The following is a 10702-nucleotide window of genomic DNA, read 5'->3' as shown; positions in this document are numbered from 1 at the left end:
CATGGTTTGTTTTCTAATTTTCTATGCAAAATATGTAACTGTTTGTTAATATTCTACAGGTATTCAAATGTCAAAACGCCCACGGTTCTTGAAAAGTAATGGTTCTATTTTATGTTGTAAGATGTTTGATATTTAGATAAGATGATAAGGCCTCTAACTACATTATACTGCTATCAATCTTTTCTTCTGGATGTTCAACAACTGAGGTTTGGAGACCAACAACTAGAGAGACAGATGGGCTAAGAGGACAGCCAGTATTTGGGCACTAGCCCTCCAAGGTCAGTGAGGGCCCAGGACATAAGGGAACCTCTCCTGTGTCATTCTATACTCGGTCAGTCCCTGATCTTCTGACCATGAAGACTGTGAAACCACTGAGGAAAGTGGTCATCGGTGTGTGGTGTGCCTCAGGAGAGACACCAGGAGCAAAAATCTCCCAAGGTTTCCCAGAAAGCAACTTGGTCAAAGAATGGCCGTGACTCATCTGAACAGCTGATACTGATGGAAAAACGAAGAGATGCTATAGCTAGTTCCAAGGTTCCTGAGGAGACTGAACTGAACTTGATGACAAAGTTGTTTGTGTTTAAAACAGGTCTCACCTTAACTTGGTCTTGAACATCCTGCAGAAAATGTACAACTACTAGTTAGTATATAAAGCAATGCTAAAATAATATGTTATTAAAGAAACTCAAGTCACTAATACCTTTTGGCAGTTGCCAGCTACACAGGCGGCTGACTACTGTCACAGATTAAGGGACTGCACAATTGCGGAATGCAGGGACTTAAAAGCTTTGGACTGCACTTAAAATAAAAGATATACAGAGCTCTCCAACACAGCTCCTCCAGCTTCAACTGACCACTTGTCCTGTGCAACAACAAAACAAAAAAGAGGGATACATTGGGAGCTGTTGAAGCTAGAGATTGACCACATGTGTGGCGCTAAAGCAAGGCCAGCCCAGAAAAAACAGAAAGACCAAAACAAGCTATGTAAACCAGTTTTCCAGCACCAAGAAGGCAGTCTGATTTTACATTTTCAAAGACCTGTACATCTGGAGGCAAGAATATATGAATACACCAGGAGGTTAACAACAACCATTTGTCATGGCCATATGAAAACCTTTGTATGGGTATGGGCATGGCAATGGGTTGCTAGGCAGCAGGGCTGAAATTGGCATCATCTTTCCCAGTATATAACATAAAGGTGCTATAGTGGTTGAGCAATTCGTTTTCTCCCATCAGGAGGATAAGGGCTCCACCTGACCCCAGCTTTGTCTTTTCTTTATTTTTCTCATCCTCTCATCAGTCCTTAACCCCAAGAACCTCAGGAGCCACAGTGGGTTGCGTCAAAGCATATTTTATAAAGAAAAGAAGTTTCTTTATCTCAGTTTTAGAGCAGAAAGTTCAAATAGCATGAATATAAGAAAGGGATTTAAACTACTGCCTGCATGAGTTTATGAAGATAAATCATATTCAAGTCATATCATATACTTCGTAGGTTTTTACGTTATGTAATCATTTACAATGTCTGGAGGATTGTTATTGTTTCAGGAATTGAGATTTCCTAAAAAACTATAATGCACTAATTCTTGAAACAATTTTATGTATTAAAAAATTACAAATGTAGTATAAGGAATTTTTTCTTAAAAGATTTGAGAGTAAGTTGTTGACTTGGTGTCACACAGTCCTCAAATACTTCAGTTTAAAGGTACATTTCTAGAAGTAACAAAACAGGTTATCAAAATAAATATTTTACTGCTACCTAATCCTCAGGCTCCAAGATTCGCCAACTTCTCCAATTAGAAAAAAAGATCCAGTTCAGAATCAAGTGGCAGACTTCATGTCTTAGTTACTTTTTACTGGTTGCTGAGACAAAAATACCTGATGTCGAAAGTTGGGAAAGGAAAGGTTTATTTCTTACAGTTTTTGAAGGTTTCAGTCCATAATCAGTTGGCTTCAATGCAGGGTGGCATGGCAGGCAACAGTTCATGGTGGCTGCAAACAGCAAGGTGGAAACCAGCAAGAGAGAGAGAGAAAGAGACATGCCTTTTTTCCAGCCATTACATCACATCCTGGCTCCACACCTAGTCAAGTATAGCACTGACACCGTCAATCCAAGTGCTAGACAATGAACCAATCACAAATAAACAATGCAAATGCATGAAGCCTGGGGCTACTGACAGAAACCATGACACTTAGTTATCATATATCTTTAGTTTCCTTCATTTTAGAAGGGTTCCTCAGGTTTCTCTTGACTTTTGTGACTTTGACACTTCTAAAAATAATAGATTTTTTTTTTTTTAAAAAAAGCATATATCTCAACTTGTTTCCTCCTGATGAGTCAAATTATGAGTCCTTGGCAGGAGCACCACTAAGAGATTCTGCATCTTCTCAAATGTAAGGTAATTTGTTTGACTAAGGTTTAACGGTAACTTAAGTCAACTGATTAAAGTTGTGTCTGCTTGTCTTCTCTATAGTTACATTTCCAATTTTTAAAATATTAAGTATTTTGCAGAGAGATACTCTAAGCTATGTAAATATTTTGATTCTCCACTAATGTTTGTTGTATTTATGTCAGTTTGATTCATATCAATTTGATCCCAATTTTACTCAGTGGATTATAAATTAGAGTTTGGTTGCTTTTCTCTCCTTGCTAGGACAAAATACCTGACACCCAAAATTAAGAAGCAAAGTTTTATTTAGCTCGCCGTTTGTGGGAAGTTTCAGTCTGTAATCAGCTGACTCCAAGGTAGGGTGGTGTGGTAAAGACAGCAAAATCAACAAGAGCAAACCTCTTTTCTTCCTTATATTATTTGCAGACTTCCTGCCCTTCGATGGATGTGTGTAGCACTCACAGTATCTAGGTGCTTTCCTCTTCACAGGCTCAGGATGTTTTACAAATTGAGGACCTTGGCTCCCTGCTGAGTCATTTAGTCAAACTTCTAAACTTCTCAAATTGATCCCAGGATGTAGAAATGTTGATTAGTTAAGCTTTTAAGCTTCTCAAGTTGATACAATGTATCAACCATAAAATTAGTATATTTATTTTAATACACAAATTATCCTAAATTTAAATGGTAGGATCTTGTAGTACACATATCTGCGTGATGGTGAGAAATATATATTTGGGGGGGGGGCAAGTCTGAGCCATGGGCTGACACACTGTTTAAGGGAAACTCAAGGCTAGACCCAGGTTTTTGGACATGTATTTTGTGACCAGTTATAGGAATCCTTATCTGAACTAGTGCTTTCTTACTCTGATGAACCATTATAATTACCTTGAGAGATTTTATAGAACATGCTGGTACCCATTATTTACCACAAAAAGCACTCAGATTAGAACTGCTTGGGTCTGAATAAGGACTTTTACAAAAGAGCCTATAGATGATTCTAAAGTGTTGCTAAGATAAGAGATATGAAAGCTAGTCTAGTTATATCTCCTCACAGCAGCCTGTTTCTACAAGCAGTAACCATTTCCTTTGGAGAAAACAATTTCCTCTTGATTTTTTAAAAAAAATTAATTAGCAAGGCAATTTAACATTGCCACGTTTCTATTAAGTTAAGCACTAGTGAACATAGCAGACGTTAAATGAAGACACAAATAACAAAATCATCATTTGAAGAAACTATATACATATCTTCACTTCTCTGTGCATTTTTTACACAGGAGATAATGCTACCTAGGCAAAGGTGAAACAGGTGGAAACAGAAAGAATGTTTAGAGAGGAATCTTAGTGATATATCTGGAATCCCAAAACAAGAGTAACCTAGGAGATATGCGATCTTAAAAATATGGTTCATCATCTGATGATTATGTGAAAGTTACTTAATTTACTTATTACACTAAAATTCCAATATTGTGATATTTGCACTGTCATATGTAAGTATCATATATTCTTAAAAAGTGACATTAGAACTTGTGGTGGTCATGGATGATACTAAACACAGAAATTCATCATGATGCTTAAGCTAATAAGTATATATATGTCTTATCTCACCTGATGCATAAGAATCAACCAACCTTGTGACAGTTTGAAATAATAGATGAAGCATCTCAGAAATAGGATCAGAATTATGTAGCCTGAGACATGTACAATTTCCTGTAGTGTCAAGTAAAATGAATATGAAGTAGATCCTTAACAAGCAGAAACAAAAACTGATCACCCTTACAAAGGTGGAATTCTCTCAGGAGCCATAAATGATGGAATTATTGTTTCTGGCAATTGCAGACATCACATTAGGTTAAAAAGAAGAGGCATATTTACAGATTGAAGATTTTACATGACAACTAACTTTCATGGTACTCTACAAAAAAGTTGACTTTTAAAAGTGTTTTCCATTTCTTTGGGGAGCCGGGGCTTTAACTCAGCAGTGTAAGTGCCTGCTTGGCGTATGTGCAAGGTCGTGAGTTCGATCCCTGGCAACAACAACAACAAAAAAGGTTTGAAGTAGCACAAATACAACTAGAGATCAAGTCCAGGAGTGAGAAAGTTCAGAAATACTTAGGTAAATAGCAGGTTGCCCTCCCAATATAAAACTGAGGGTGCTGGGGAGACCCAAAAATGCACAGTACACTCCGGGGGGAGGAATAGTCATAAAAAAGGACAGCAGAAGATATTGCTTAGAGTGTATCAGGAATTAAAACCCATATTACTCACACCACTCTGCTTAGATAGAACTTATTCCGGCCCAGTTTGTCTACAAGCACTAGATCTAAGGGCTCAGACAGCTATCCCAAAAATATCAGGATATAGCACAGCAATCATCTTTAATTTCCTATTAACTTAATCTGGATCCCTATATAACTTAACTGTTATATCATGACTGATCTTAGTTAAATCTGACTTGCTTTGTTGATGTATGTTATTGACAGATTTTATTCAAAACTGGTAAGGTTGATAGTATCAAGTCAGAGAATATTGGCAACCATACTGAAAATGACAATGATTCACTACGATACCCATTCTGGTTTGATTACTACCTGTTTTTGTAGTTCTACACTACCTACAAAGTTGTATTTCTGTTAATATTGTTATGTACTGATATATGCAATTATACTTTATCTGATGATATAGCCAACTCTATTGATGATAGCAAGAGACAACTCAGTAACCATGGTAGAACTCCTTGGATAGCAGTTTTATATGTCTTTTTAGTTTTATGTTTCTATAGGAATATGTTTTGTTCTGTCCTGCTTTGTTCTGTTCCTCCCTCTAACATAGAAAGGATAGAAATACATGTTAAGACTCATACTTGTGTAAAACCTATAAACAGTTTATGAGAACTGATCTTATGACACATGATGCAATGAACAAATACCTTGAAGAAAAAAAGGTACTACAGGGCCCAAAGCTGATTCTGGAGTGTCATGATGTGAAGGCCAGCAATACTATTATTCTCTGTTTAGAGTGATTTTAGTCTGCTTTGGTTTGTTTAATCTCAACATTAATGAAGATACAGATAAATGTGTGTATGTTTAAGTGTATAGGATTGATAGCCATGTTAGTAAGATTTTATTAGATAGTTGAACAGAACTATTTGCAGTCTCCATTTGAATTTCCATCTATATGTTCCACTTTTGTATCCTGAACAATTATTTGTAAGAGGACAACATGTAAATATCAACTAGTGATTTATTACTGTTTTTTTTCTTTGAAAGTATGTACTATTTCTACCCATTTCCTGTTTTGTTTTGTCTTTCTTTAAATAAAATTTAAAAAAAGAAAAAGAAGGGTTTTCCATTTCTTTAGAACATCTGAAAAGAGAAGTAATTGAGTTAACTGAGTTCCAAGTGGAGGAAATCTTAAGAGGTCACTCTAAAAGTGGTTGTCTTCAAAGAGAAAAATCATTTAATAACAAGTAAGGATTTTAGATACTCATCATACTTACCAATTTGATTAAAAATTTATTTCTTTAATAACTCAGAGTTCAATTGTTATTACCTACTGTTACTCTTCAAATATCCACATTGTTTTAGTCTAGTGACTTTGCTTTTCCCAAGACTTAATACATTTTATATGCAAAGATTCAGTCACTTCCTATGAACAAAGGAGATGATGAAAATGCCTGCAGTGGGACTTCAAAAAAACAAAGCATTTATCTCAATTTTTGTCTGTTGAGATGTTTTAAGGTTAATAATTGGGAATTGCTCATTTTAAAGTCACATTGTATTAAAAAAGACACATGGTTCCTGCTGATAGGATTTTCAAACCACCTAGGATTTATTATGATTTTATGAGAGAAAAATCTTAGTAGCTAAGTGATCAAATACATTATAAAATAATTTTAGAAAACCTAAGTATTTATAATTTTTCTAATTGTTCCTTGTAAATTTCACTGTCCCCTCTTGTATAGTTATGCTATCAGGATTAAAAATTTTAAATTGCAGCTTTAATTCATTTTACAACAGTATGATGAATGCTTTATCTTCTCCGGGAATTATTATTTCTGGAAGTAATAAGCACAATCATTTGTTACATAGTCTACATTTATTGAGTTGTTTTCTGTGCTTTCTGTTGTCAGCTTAGGAAAACTGATTAGATTAATTTCCTAAATTCTAGAGAATATTATTAGATATCAATTAAGCACTCAGAAATAGTTGTTTTAGATAGTAGTTTATGGACTAATTTTAAAAGAAAGTAAACCCGTCTAGATGCATATATTTTAATGCTTAGTGTCATACAACTTAATATCTATTAAGGCTTTTCATTATTTTACAAAAAGTTGTTTATATGCAATCTAAATAAAATATTAGTTGACTTCAGGCATTATTTTCCTGTTTGTTTCTTTATCTACATTTTAAGTAGGACTAACTCCAGTATAGACTTAAAAAGAAAGAAGGAAAGGAAAGAAAAGGATGAAAGACTTATAGAAAAGCATATATTCAGACTGGTTACCTGCTCTAAATACTTTGCTAGTTGTTCTCTTATTTTATGCTTTTATTAGTTTTAAAAAATTAATTTAAGAAATAATTTTCAGAAAGTCAACATGTATTACAGTTTAACCATGAAATATAATGATATATACATATATATGTACTTAATAGAGATACAGCTTTCAAAACTAAACTATTTTGTTTCTAACGCTCAACTCTTTTGAAATTTTTGTTAGATGACATTCATTCCACCTGTCTTGTGTTTTATTTTATTCTAGTAAGAACACTTATCATGAACTCAACCCTCTTAATAAATTTTCATGTGAATAGTATAGTATTGCTGATTATAGATACAATGTTGTGCAGCAGAACTCTGGAATTAATTCACATTTTTAATTGAAACTTTGTGTCTGTTAAGTAGTAATTCCACATTTCCCCTTCCCTCAGTCCTACCCAACATCATTGCATTCTTTGATTCTATCATTTTTGGTGTCTCATATAAGAATGAAGTAATGTTTGTCTCTGTGCACCTCAGTTATTTCATTTAGCATAATGTTGTCCATATTAATCAATGTCATCACAGATGACAAGGTTGAATAACATCTCCATCATAAATCAATACCACATTTTCTTCATTCATTAATGTTGATTTATGTTCATGTACTACCTATTGTGAGTTGTGTCAAAATGAATACAAGAGTGCTAATAACGTTTCAAGATTCTGATTTTAGGTTTCTTGATAAGTACCAAGTGGTATTGTTGGATTCTATGATAGTTTTAATTTTTTGAGGAATAGCCATACTGTTTCTATCAGTGATGCAACATTGTACTTTCCCACCAAGAGTATGCAAGATTTCAGTTTCCCCACATCCTTGCCAATACTTTACAATTCTATAACCTACATAGAATTTTGAATGATCAGGAGTAGCCATGTCCCTCTTCATAAAGAACAAAGAAGAATTACACTTCCTGGTATCAAATATGTTACAGAGTCACAGTAATCAAAGTGGTGTAGAATGTAAACTGAAGGGCAAAATAGAGAGCTCCGAAGTAAATGCACACATTTGATCAACTGATTCTTAGTAGAGTGCCTTAAAAAGGAGGAAATAAGGAAAGGATAGTCCCTTCAACAAACAATGTGGGTAAACAGGATATCCACATCAAAATAGTAAAATTGGGCCCTTGTCTTATACCATATATGAAAGTCAATTCAAAATGAATCAAAATTTTAGAAGACACGAAACTATAGAATTCCTAGAACATGTAAAAGGAAATCTTGATGTGATGATTTCATGGATATTATCGGGTGACTGTGTCCTCCAAATCCACATGTTGAAACATCAATACTCGTGTAAGGGAAGTTGGCAGTGAGGGCTATGAGAGGAGATTAAGTCGTGAGGGTTTGGGATTAGTGTCCTTACAAAGGAGATCTGGAGAGGTCTCCCATCCTTTTGGCCACTTGAGGTTTTAGATGGAACAAGGATGTTGTATATGAAGGTGGCCATCTTTGAGGATGTGGTTTCTTTCCACACACTGAACCTGGTGGTGCCTTGATTTAGGACTTCATAATATCTAGAACTACAAGAAATAAATTTCTGTTGTTTATAGACCAGACTATGATGCCTTGTTATAGCAGTTTGAACAAAACAAGACAATAGATATGACACCAAAAGCACAGGCAACAAAAGCAAAAATAAATAAATGGAAATACATCGGACTGAAGAGCTTCTGGGAAGCAGAGCAATCAACACAGTGAAAAGACATGCTAAAGAATGGAATAAATATTTGAAAAATCCATGTATCTGACAAGTTTCCAAAATGTATAAGGAACTCTTAGAACTCACTGGAAACTATCAAAACCTTAATAATTTGAATAAAAATAGGGAAAGGATATGAATAGATACTTCCTCAAGGAAGACAAACATGTCTAAACAGTATATGAAAAAGTGTTCAGCCTTACCAGCCATCAAGGAAATGCAAATCAAGACCACTGTGAGATGCCACTTGCTTCATATAATGCTACAGTGATAACAATGTACTGGCATAATAGCTGCTGTTGGTTTTAATTAATCAATTAGGAGGAAGTGGGGTATTTTATTTAACATAAAGTGGAAGTTATCTTTGGTATCTGAAGACTAAACAGGATCCTAATAAGGAAATTTGCTTATTTTCTTCTGTTGGCATTAAGTACAAATCCATATCCACATAAAAGCAAAACCTGTCACTGCTGTATTCCACTTATAACTGTGTATTCTCAAGTAACAAAATTGATTTTTAAAGATGTTAATTTGAAAAACAGCAGAGATAAGATTCAAGGATGCTTGCTCTCAGAGAAGGATTATTTATTAAGGGAAAGACATCCTTTGAAAATTATTATCATAATTATCACTAAGAACCCAATTCTATAGTTCTTATTAAGGCAAAATTCCTATTAGGCTCATGCAAGACGGATGTTGATTGCAGTGGGATGTATGCGTCAGTAGGGCTAAGTAATCAGCTTTGAAATGTCACTCAGAGAGAATCAGCAGAGTGGTAGCTATTCTCTGGCAGGTCTTAATATATCTTTTTATTTTTATTTTTGAATTGTCAAGGATTTGACATGTTTCTTGTATCAGTAATTGTTCCAGATAGTTCCAGAAGCAATATTTAGGGCTTAAACTGTATTGGAACAAGGAGAATGTACATTGCTTCCACAAGTCTTTGCTTTTCTATCACTTCCCTAAAACACCATCTCACATCGACGACCGTGTGGGGTTCCCCACTAGCTGCTGACACTCATGACTCTTCCAACCAGCTTCCCTACAGTAACCACAATAACCTTCTTACGTCACAAATTATTGTAGGTTGCTTTCCTTGGGGTTAGCAGGTTCTATATGTATATCCTCCTGCAAAATGGCTACACTGGACAGCCTCAAGTTTAACCTGATCTGAGAACTTCACTTTGGTATTAAAGCCTCTCCAATGGCTTCTTAGTACATAAGAATAAAACCAAAGTCTTTATAAAGATGTACAAAGCTTTCACATGATCTGGCCCTACTGTATTTGGCAAAATTAGCCTCAAGTGCCTTATGATTTTAGTACTCTTGGGTGTCGATGTCGCTCCTGGCCGGCAGGAAGGACACACGACAAAGTCTGGCAGTGGACAACCTTTTCTTTTATTTTCCTTCTCCGTACAGCCTGCCCTGGGATCGCTCCCAGCCGAAGCCTCCTTTGGTCCGCTCCCCGCGGCTCCTTCTGGGCTTCTACTTCCGGGCTTCTCCTTCCCCCCCAGGGGTGGCACCAGTATATATACAGATACAGTGTCCAATCATGTTAAAGTAAGCAAGGCAAGCTGATTGGCTAACATCATCAGTTGCCAGGCAGACTATATTGTTGAGCGGGTTGCTTACGCGGTAAGCAGGAAACTAACGTGCTCGATGGGAGGGGTAATCTACCTCAGGCTTTACTCTTTACTACAGGCCTCACGTCTGCCAAGTGAGGCGACCGGGCTCGGGGCTGCGGCTCCCAACATCTCCCCCTTTTTTATTTTATTTTTTTTTATAAATGTGCGCATCGTAGCCCTTCCTGGACTGGGTGCAGAGGCTTATGCCCGATGCGTAGGCCCACCGTAGGTCCTTGGCTTAGACCCTGGTCGGCCGTCCCATGGTCTGCCAAGGCCCTGAGGCCCTCGTCCTTTTTCTAGGGCCAGGCACAAACTGGACGGAACCTGGATGCACACAAGCTTGCACTCATTTCCTCTCCGTAAAGAAATCCCCTCGGAGAGAAATTTAGACCTGGGCAGCATCTAACAGTCCAGCGGCTTACGTGCAGAATGGGGTAGGGCCTGGCTTAGGT

The sequence above is a fragment of the Cavia porcellus genome, unplaced genomic scaffold (genome assembly GCF_034190915.1).
Source record: "Cavia porcellus strain 051 isolate PalLab524CR breed Dunkin Hartley unplaced genomic scaffold, mCavPor4.1 scaffold_21, whole genome shotgun sequence".
Classification (NCBI taxonomy): domain Eukaryota; kingdom Metazoa; phylum Chordata; class Mammalia; order Rodentia; family Caviidae; genus Cavia; species Cavia porcellus.
Note: the sequence above shows the minus strand (reverse complement) of the source record.